Raw genomic sequence first — 10,694 nt, 5'->3', positions numbered from 1 at the left:
GTTATGGGTCAGGGAACATCTGGGCAAAAAGATAAAGCTTTACAAGGCTCAGCAAAAATAGAAGTCTTAAATACTTGGGGCAGAGACTGTTCCCAGGCCATAATGGAATGTCTCTTTTCCAGTTGTAGACTAAGACTGGATGTCCTAGACCAGTAGCACTCCATCTACTGCAGTCCCATCAGTGCGAGCAAATATAGCCAATAGTCGGAGATGATGGGACATATCAAGGGCCACAGGTTAACTATTCTTGAGCTTTTCAGAGGAAAATGGCTATGCATTTTCATTTTTGCTGAGCAGACACACATTCATGCAACTTGCATCCACTTTGTGGATCCAAGGCCAACCCCCCCCCCCCACCTCTGAATTCTAAAATGGAATTACTGTGATCTGAAGTTCTTGGTCCCTTTTGCACATACAGAACTCTAATCAGGCTTGTGGCGTATGTGTGTAGGGGATGCTCTGCCTCAATGCAATTCTATACATGGACCAGTCCCCAACACTGAAGATTAAAAAAAGCAACCTCTATTCACTTAGAGATCCAAATGCACATTCAGGTTGCTGCATAGACACTGGAGTCATCAGACCTTGCTATATATCACAGTGCAGCCTGTCCCAAGGCGTACCCCCTTGGTAGATCTGGGAGATATGCAAGACTTCTAATCTTGTTCCCCCCCCCTTTTTTTTCCTTTTTTTTCAGGGCAGGGACATTTCCTTGCCTTAGGACACAAACAACTTTTAAACACTAAACAAATTAAATCTGCTGAGGGAATTTAAATAATTCATGGGATGGCAGGGGACAGCATCAAAGAAAGGGAACATCTTCAGGAGAGAGAAAGAGGATCTTCGTTTAAAAACCCATTATGAGAGTAGAAAAGGGTGCTTTTGCTGAGGTCTACAATTTAGAAGAAACACTTTGCTACCTGATGGTACCAGAAATAAAAGTGCAGTGGGGCGGAGGCAGAGCAAAGCAGAAAGCTTTTCAAGAGCTTCTGGAAGTTTGTCACTGCCTAGAGCAGGGGTGAGAAATGTTTAGCTCATTGGTCATTGTCGCAGTCAACCTCCTGTCAGCTCCAGCTAGCATGGCCAGTTGCAAAGGATAATGGAAGCTAGAGCAACAGTTAGAGGGTCCCACCCCTGGCCTAGCCTTTAGATGCCAGCATTTTGCAGGAGAAAACCAAGATTGCAAGGAATTCTGTTACTGATGATGGTGTGTTGATCATCATAGAATTGTAGGATTTTAAGGCACCATAATGGCCATCTGGTCCAGCACTCTGCAATGCAGGATTTTTTAGGTTGAAACCCATGAGATAAAGAGTCTTAAGCTCTACGCACTGAGCCATGATATCAGTGCTCGCAGAGGCAGATTTAGGGGAGTGTGACCAGTTCGGTTGCACCAAACCTTGGGGGGTGCCACAACTATGATTTAGAGTGGAGCATAAACAGCAGGGAGGGGGGAGGACACCAAATTTTGGCATCACACAGGATGCCGCTGAAATTTGAGGCACCAAGGTTTATCGCCACACATTCTCTCTTCATGTTCACTTGACAGTCTTAAGACTGGCTTATAAACAATTTTCACCAGCAGCACCAACACCGCCTCTCAAATCTTTCACCAGAAGATGCAAGCAGCAGCAGCAGCAGCAGGCCTTGTCCAATAATTCCCTTCTTGTAACATTTCCAACATCTGGTTGTTTCCAAATACCCTGGTATTTTTTCCTGTTATCTGGTTAAATTGGACATTTTAATTATCATTCTTACTGCTGCCTAGTTCTGTTTGTGTTTATGATTGAATTGTTAACTTCTTTATATTATTTATTGCACTTCTTTTGCGTATTCTGTACCTTTTGTGAACAGTGTACTGCTGTCTTCTTTTTCTTCTTCTGTATATTTCTTGCTGTTTTATTTCTTTCAGCCTCATTCTGAGGTTGTGCCAAGAGCAGAGCTGGGTGAGAAATTCAACTCAGTTCACGTTTAAAGGCAAACGCATCTACTTCACACTTTCCAACACAATACATGAGGGTACAGTGTGCATGTAAATGTATATATCAGAGAAAATAACATATATAAATGCATTACATCAAGGGAAATTGCTTTTCAAAAATGTACATATTAAAAGAAAAGTATGTGTATATTGGGATAAACTTGCATCTAAATGCTGGTGAATTTTCATGGGTACTTTTTTGAAAAATAAATAAATTGCAATCTGACAAGGAAATGTGGAGAACTAAATTCAAGACTGGGGAAAAAAACAAATATGAGAAACTGAGACAAACTGAAATGAATAGATTCTGCCAACCCTAGCCAGGAGCCAGAGAGTTTGGGGCTTGTTGCCAATGCTACAACATAATGAGCCTGACCAATTGTCAATATAGTCAGGCCAGAAGTGATGCAGGGCAGGAGACAGAGCTGTGTAATTGGGAATATGATAGAAATGTGCAAAATGAAGCATCGCGTGGAGAAAGTAGATAGAGAGTTGTTGTTTTTCTTCCTCTCACATAAGTCTAGAACCTAGGGCCATCCATTGATGTTGAACGGCGGAAAACTCAAGAGAAGAGGCAGAAGAAAATGCTTCATCATACCATGCATAGTCAAATGAAGCTACTGCAAGACATAGTGGTGACCACCACCAACTTGGATAGTTTTAAAAATGGTTTAGACAACTTCATGAAGGCTATCAGAGGCCATGGTAGCTGTACACTACCTTCAGCATTTGTGCCTCAGTCCTTATAATTTGCAGTAGCTTGAATAGCTCAGGAAGTTGTTTTAGGCTGCAGTGGCAGGACAAGCAGGGGAAAAGGAGAGACAGGGCAGGGAGGAGATAATAATAATAATAATAATAATAATAATAATAATAATAATAATAATAATAATGTTATTTATGTACATGGACCTTTAATATATGGAATTCCTTCATCAGGAAGCTTATAATCCAAGACAGACACAGAGGAAGTGGGGAAATAAGAGGCATGAGTAGGCAGAGAAAGGGGAAGTGATTGTTTTGCTTTGGGTTAGTTACACTAACAGCACAGTCCACACACAAGATATGAGAAGGACAAGAGAGTTTGGCTTACGTGGATCTAAAGCCCTTTACCTCAACTGAGCTGGAGATGCACCAGGCTAAGTCACCCTGGCTCAGTCAGCAGCCCATAAGACCATGTAACTTATGCTAGTGTGAGTCCAAAAAGGGGCATTCCAGGGGTGTAGTGAGGATGTGGCAGAGGTGGGACAGGGCAGTGAGAGACGTATACCTATTCCAGACCAATTTCACCTGGTAGTGGTTTTGAAAGTCAAATGAATTGTGTATTCCCATTTGCTAAGTGTGAAAATTGCATTTGAACACAGTTGTAGTAATGAAAGAAAAGGAAGAAAGAGAATCTGGATTCCTTGTTCCCATGTCCAGTGCAGCAGGAAATATTAACTTCAGATAAACTGTGCAAATCAGATCCCTTCCCCCAATGTTGAATTTATTCCTGGGAAATTAAGCCTGCTTCTGTTGTTTAAGCTTCAGGAAGAAAGGAATAGGGACCCCTCTAACTATTACCCTTTGATGCTGGTTGCATCAGGCCACCTATGTATAGCACAGACCACAGTACAAAAGCATGAAGGTCACTGGCTGTGTGAGCGAATTGGATTTGACAGAAGCTCTGTGTCTGCCTCGGGGCACCAATAACTAGAGCAGCTCAACATTAAACTGACATCAGCAATATCATTCATAATGGACTTTTCGCTGATCATTTACACGACTTGCTCATTTGCCTTATACTTTGTAATTTCTTTGGTTTCTCGTTTTGGGTCCTCATCTGAGATCACACAAAAATCAGAACCACTCAAAATGACAAGTGTCTTACCAAAATGCATAGCAATATTCCTTTAAGGAAGAAAGGCAAGAGGAGGAATTTTAAGGCAAACATTTGAAACCAAATTGTGTTCTAACCATCTTGAATCTCTCATTAAGCAGTTAATAATTACATTTGCAGATATGCAAATGTGTCCTTTGAATATTCAAATATATGATGCTTTGGGAATGCAATAAAGCCTTTTGTTGATTTTCTTTTTTTCCTGGGTGCATTTGTTTCACATGAGAACACAGGAAGCTGCCTTATTCCAGGTCAAACCATCTATTTAGTGCAGATTATCTACACCAGTAGTATCCAGCCTTTCTTGACCCGGTACTCACTTTTAACTCAAACATACATTTGGGAACCCATATCTCTCTCCACCCCCACCCCATGGACTTATATGTGGGTAGTGCTGTTTTTCAACCCACCTGGTACTGGGTCCCAGCCAGACTGGCCTACCCATGAGGCAAGAGATGCATCACTCATTGCTGCTGCCACAGTGGCAGCAACAGCTGTGGCACATTCCTTGGAGGCCAGATCTTCTCCCCTTTGATATCACCTCTACAGTGGCCTCTTAATGAATAGGAGGTGTTGCTGATCTACTCTCAGCCTTGTTATGGTGGAGTAGGGACACCTTATTTACCCAGGAGCCAAAATGTATTGGTCTAGCCCTAGTTTCAACCTTCCAGATGAAAACCAATTATCTTCTACATTGACTGGCAGTGACTCTCCAGCAGAAAGGTCTTCCATATCACCATATCAAGAAACCATATCATTTGGTTTCTTTTTTCTTTCATTTTTAGCTAGAGATGGCAGAGATTGAACCTGTGACCTTCTGCATGTCAAACAGCTTCTTTATTAAAGAGTTATGGATCCTTCTTGTGGAGGAATCCTTAAGTTTGCATGCTCTCTACTTATGGGTGTATGTGAACCAAGATTTAACAAATAGTTCCCACTCATGCCCACTGCAAAATGTCATGAAAGGACAGTACGTGTTGGGCCTACTTGCATACAAATGTAAGTGTCAAGACTTAAAATTTAATGCATGCTAAATGTCCTATATTTGGCAGAGGGTGCGGGAAGTTGGAACTGTATGGCTTCATTTGGCATTCTATAGTTATGATTCTGAGGATTGAGATTTATACTTGGGGTGCAAGTGGGACTGGATATGTGAGGAGTTCCTAACACAGCAGCAAATTTGATGGGATATATTCACACGGGAGGAATAATTTATGAATTATATTTTTGAATCTGGCCTACTGGATCTGAACAATGTCTTCTGCAGCAACATTCTTGCTAATAGGGTGCTGTGCATTCCATTTTTAATGCAACTGTTCTCATGCTTTATTCTTTTCACTAAAAGTCAATTGGATTCATCACTAATATATATGTTCTCAACCAGCTGTGGCACTGCGAAGCCTAGTTAAGGCATGTAAAGTCCCGTGCCCTATATGGCAATTGCATCTTTCATTTGTGAAGGTCAATGCACCAGCTATTATAAAACATGGAATAGCCATGTTTGTTTCCAACTCTGGCCAGGATCTGAAAAACTCCTTGCAGCCATTTAGGAACTTCTCTACTTGCACAGAAGGATTGCTGATTCCTTCATCCATCTGTAGCCCCTAGTGTTCCATCATATTCCGCACTGGAGGGCGTCAGACCTTCAGAAGAAAAGTGCTGTAGCTCAGCTGAACAGCACATACTTGGCACGCAAAAGGGGTTCCACCCTCCTTCCCTGGCATCTCCAGTTTAAAATGCCAGGTAGGATGTGTTGTGAATGAACTCTGCCTGAAAGCTTTGTGAGCCACTGCTAGTCAGAGTAGACAATCCTGCGTCAGGTGGACAAATAATCCAATGTGTCATAAAGCAGCTACTTCTGTTCCTAAGAGGGACCTTGCCTAAGTACACATTTGAAGGGGTCACAGTTGTGCTGTAGAATATATGCGCTGCATGCAGAAACTTCCATACTTACTCTCCAGATAGGGCTGTCAGTCAGTGTAGACATTACTGAATTAGATAGACCAGTGGTCTGATTCAGTATATGGCAGCTTCCTATGTTCATAGGAGAGGTTTACAGAAGAGTACAAGAGGTTATATATTTAGAGGGAAGGAGCAGCTGAATAGCATTATGCAAATATAGAACACTGTTGTGAAACCTGTTATAAAGTCCCGAAAGCAATGCGTTCAGAACATTGGTTTCTGGACTTTATTTATAACAGGTTGTATCTAACCTACATTTTAGTCAAGAGTAGACCCACTGAAATTAATAAACCTAACTTAATCATTTCTATCAATTTCAGTAGGTTTGTGCTGCAAAGGACTAACACGGGGAATCAACCAAATCTCTCTCATGTTGAACAAACTGGGGCTTCAAACAAGCTCCATGTACATATTATCTCTATAATACAATTAATTTGCTTAAAAAGAAGTAGCACGATGGGCTCTGATTAACAGAATGGCCCCTCTTGCACAAACTGGAACGTCTGCCAAAAGGACGCTTGTCTCATAGTCTTACAATATCGGTACTGAGCATCCCGAGAAACAAATGTATTCCACACAGAAGACAAAGAGATAGCATTTCCCCTACTTCAAGATAATGGCAGTCGAAATCTGAAGAGGAGAGATAGAATCGTGTCAGGGAACTGTTTTCATAAATGTGACTGTTTATACCTGCAGGGCCTACAATTTCTCCTTGTATTCAGCATCCACATTATCTCTCTTTCTCTCAAAGTTTGCAGAGTGTGTCTTTTGGACTCATCATTAGCACACAGGGAAGGCCCATCCTGTTTTACCACAGGTGAAAGAGGGAGGTTTCCCCAGTCCCTTGCTAAAACCTCACTTAGTGCGAGGCAGCAGCTCCATGAGATCTCGTGAAATTTTGCCGGAAGCAGCCATCACTTTTCACTTCCCCGGCAGCAGCAGCGCCTGGCATGGCACAAATGGGGGTGTTGCATGTTCAGACCCAGAGATCTCCCCCCTAAATAAAGACACATTTGACTCAAATTTTAGTTTTGCTTTTTTGGCAGAATTTAGGCCACAACTTTATTGATTACAGAAAGTGAGTGGTTGCATAGGCTCTGGTTTGACTAGCTCCCTGCCTTGCAGGTAGTGCTGACCCAGGGCACCAGCATAGGTCAGCCAAGGGTGAACACTTGGGTAGGCAAAAAGCCAGGAACCAACTATGCTCACCACCCAGATGCCCCCTTGGACTCAGGCACAGGCACAACCCCCTCTCGGGGGTTGACCAAACCAGTTGAGTCCCTGAATTCCTTTAACGGAATACCCTTCACATAGGGATGGCGAGAGCGTTCTCCCATCCCTATCACCTGAACCAGTGCCTATCCACAACCTTACAAGTTGTGACAATTTGCTACATGGCAGGCGAAACCCAAATGGCAACAGCCAATCAGCCAAGTGGGGGAAATTCCTGCCATGCCCCTGTCCAACGGCAGACAACACATAGCAAGGTCAATCGTAAAAAATGCCCTAAAAGTAGGAAGAGGTAGGCGGGTGTTCCGAATGCACGAGCCGAAAGAGGAAGCTCTGGGTCACATGCATGGGTATCTATAGGTCCCTCAATCCGTTTGGACTGCACCCCATTGGCCAGATTAAACCCAGCATCAAAGGACCTACCAATCGGGTGTTGTGGTTGTCCAATCTCACCCACCCACAACACAGGAGGTCGGTATCCAGGTCTCACCGCAACATGTGCCCTCTTTAAGGGAGAACACAATCTGCTACACTGGATTCCAAGACAGCCTCCACTGGTACTTCAATTCTCCAAAGGAGTAATGACCCTAGTTGAGAGTCATGCCCGCCAGATTATAATGAATGGCTTGGCAGGGATTGGGTTGGCCAATAACAATACACAGAATCATAGAATCATAGAAATGTAGAGTTGGAAGGGACTATGGAGATCATCTAATGCAAATTAATTATTTTAATTAATGGAATTTCTGCAATGTATTAATTATAATTGTTAATTTTTTATCTGTAATATCTTACATATTTCATTTGCATTTTGGTTTTACGGTAATACCTGTGAACTGTTAAGAGAATTTTCTTTTTAACATATAAAAACATAGAACGTTTTAGTATATAAAGTATCTTTAAAAAAAAAAAGCCAGTAAGTAAAATACTTGAATATGGTGAGATACCTGAAGGAGTGCCTTTCACGCTATTGTAAGTGTGGGCAACCTGGACCTCAGATGTTGCAGAACTCTGACTCCCATCACCTTGACCAGTGGCCAGAAATGATGGGAGCTGTAATTCAGATCAAGGAACAGAGTTTGTGACAATGGCCAGGCCAGTAGGACAGGGCGGCCCCTGCAACACAATTCTTCCATCAGCCCCTGACTTGATGGCAGCTAGAAACCGCAATAAAGTTTAGATGTCTTTTTAAAAACACATCTGTGCTCCCAGGCCTCTGCTTGATACATCATAGTTCTAACTCTGCCCAATTTCTTCAGTTGCATCATCTTCCTGTTAATGTTTTAATATGCAATTGCTGTACACTGCTCTGAGACTTGATGTGAGAGGCAGTATAGAAATGTTTAAAACAAAATTGTAATAATATACTCTAGCATACAAGATTAGTGTAGATTTGCCATGCACAGTTTGCTAACATTTCTTTAAAAGCTACTAGAGGCTATAGGGCATCTTCCCACAGAAGCTGTTTATGTGTATTAGCCTCTGTAAATAAACATCCCAGTGAATGGCAGTAGTTGTTTAAATGTTCTCAAAGTGTACAGAAAGTTCAAGAGAATCCCCCCCTCCACACACAATATTATCTTAGGCAGCTGTTTTCCAACATTATAATCACCCTAAAATGAACAAAGAAGAGAGGGTAGATAAATTAAAGTCCCTGAATACACATGCAGACAGCAGACACAATCCAAATTGTTATGATCTTCCATTGCAAATCATTCACATTAGAGCGGAGTACATGGAATGCAGTGTCTCAGCAATGCAGACATTGTCAAGATGTAGAGAGCACCCATTGTATAGCGTCTCCTGGTGATGCTAGATTGTGCCAAGAAATGTCTTGGCCTCAAATGGAGCTAATGTTGGTGCATTCGGTTGCCTCTGAGTCATCTTGTCAGCAAAACACAGAAACATGTGCCTTGTGTGGTAAAGTGTTTTGTGAGGAGTTCCACTTGGTTGGGATTTGGAAAGACTGCTAGTTGGACTGCTAGCCTGGCCATAGCAGGCCAAGTATCTAAGGTTTCATTTTGAACTCCCCAAGTCACTCTTGGATGCACATTGCAGCTGATTCCTAAAGTTTTCTGTCCTGACTGGCTTTAAACATTACTAATGAGCCGAAATGTATCTACGGTACTTCCCACAAATAAGTTTGGAATGTAGGTGAACTTGCACTCCTGCCTTCACTCTGAGATGACTTGATATTTACAAAGCTGCCTTTCATCCTCTAGGTGCCATCTATTTCATCTGCTTCATAGTCCTCATGGCAGCACCAATGATCAGATTTCTAAAAGTCCATACTTAAAGCCACAATCTTTTTTTCCTTTTCCTTTTCAACATCCAAGGCTAGTTGACTTGATGTTAGCAAAGCATGTTGCAACATAACCAAGCTGAATTGCCTCTCAAGATATCATCACCAAGATAGGAATGAGGGCCTACTTTAACATCTGTGTGCCAAGTGCCACTTTGAATCAAAACATGCCTTTAGCATAAGTTTGCCCATTTTGGGCATGGGTTCAGGTGTTTCTCATAATATCACTGCCAAACTCAGCATGGCGGGTCCTTAGGTAGAGGCAACAGTCTCTATTTATATTTGAGTCCTGGACAACATTTCATTTTAAGTCAAGATGATTTTCACATGACTTCACCTGCTTTCGGGTATAGGTTCTGCTGACTCTTGAGATTTTGTCGCCAAACTTGGCACGAACATTCCTAAGGTGGGGGCGGCACTCTTTATTAGTGTTTGAGTGCCTGCTGTCATTTTGAATCAAGATGGTGGACCCAAACATGACTTTGGATTGATTTATCCAATTCAGGACACTGACAGATCCAAACTCACAAATTGCACTATCCATTTTAAAATCACATCATCAAAAATAAAATAAAACACCCAAGCAGTGCTGAGCACTCCCAGCTGGTACTTTTAATAAATAACTGCTGTGTCTGTGGCTTCAATGCAACAATTCTTTGAGCATCTCCTGGTGGGGAAAAAAATGAGCAGTAACCAGGAAAGGAACAGATCCCATGTATTTTGAAATATTGGGAAATTGTATACTCATAGCAAAACAAGCCCTTGTGCATTGCCACCCTTTCAAAGTGACAATATACGAAGATTTTCCTGCACAGCAATGCACTCCACATAGCGAAAGCATCATTGATCATTGCTGTTCGAGGAACGTTTTCTGTGTATACCCAAATAAGAAACAAAAAAGCAGGCAAACAGTCAAGGCACATGCTGTCATCACTAGAATCATGCCTAACAAGAGAAGCTGTAATAGAGGGGTGACCTTGCTGTGTCACATGAACATGAAGAGTGTACTGGAAGCAGATGAGGTAGCCTCCGGCTCCTGATGCAGAGATTACTTCTTCAGATGATGAGTTCCCTTTGGGGGGAAAAAAATTAATTATCTTTTCAGTGACATATAAAATTACCTTTTATTGCCCAACCTAATCTTGAGAGCCAACTGTTCGGTCTGCCACATGTAACAAGTTATTGTCACACACGGCACAGTCAGGTTTGAAAATAACATGTGGTATCTCATTGCAACACGCAAGAGGGGACTTACTAGGCTGCGGCACTGAAAAGGAGCAAATGGTTCATCTTAGTGGGCCAAGAAGTAAAATTTCTTTGCTCTGAGCCAACTGCATTTTATG

This window comes from Podarcis liolepis (genome assembly GCF_965112155.1).
Source record: "Podarcis liolepis genome assembly, chromosome: Z".
Taxonomy (NCBI): Eukaryota; Metazoa; Chordata; class Lepidosauria; order Squamata; family Lacertidae; genus Podarcis; species Podarcis liolepis.
The sequence above is the reverse complement of the archived record's forward strand: the minus strand, read 5'-3'. Positions refer to the sequence as shown.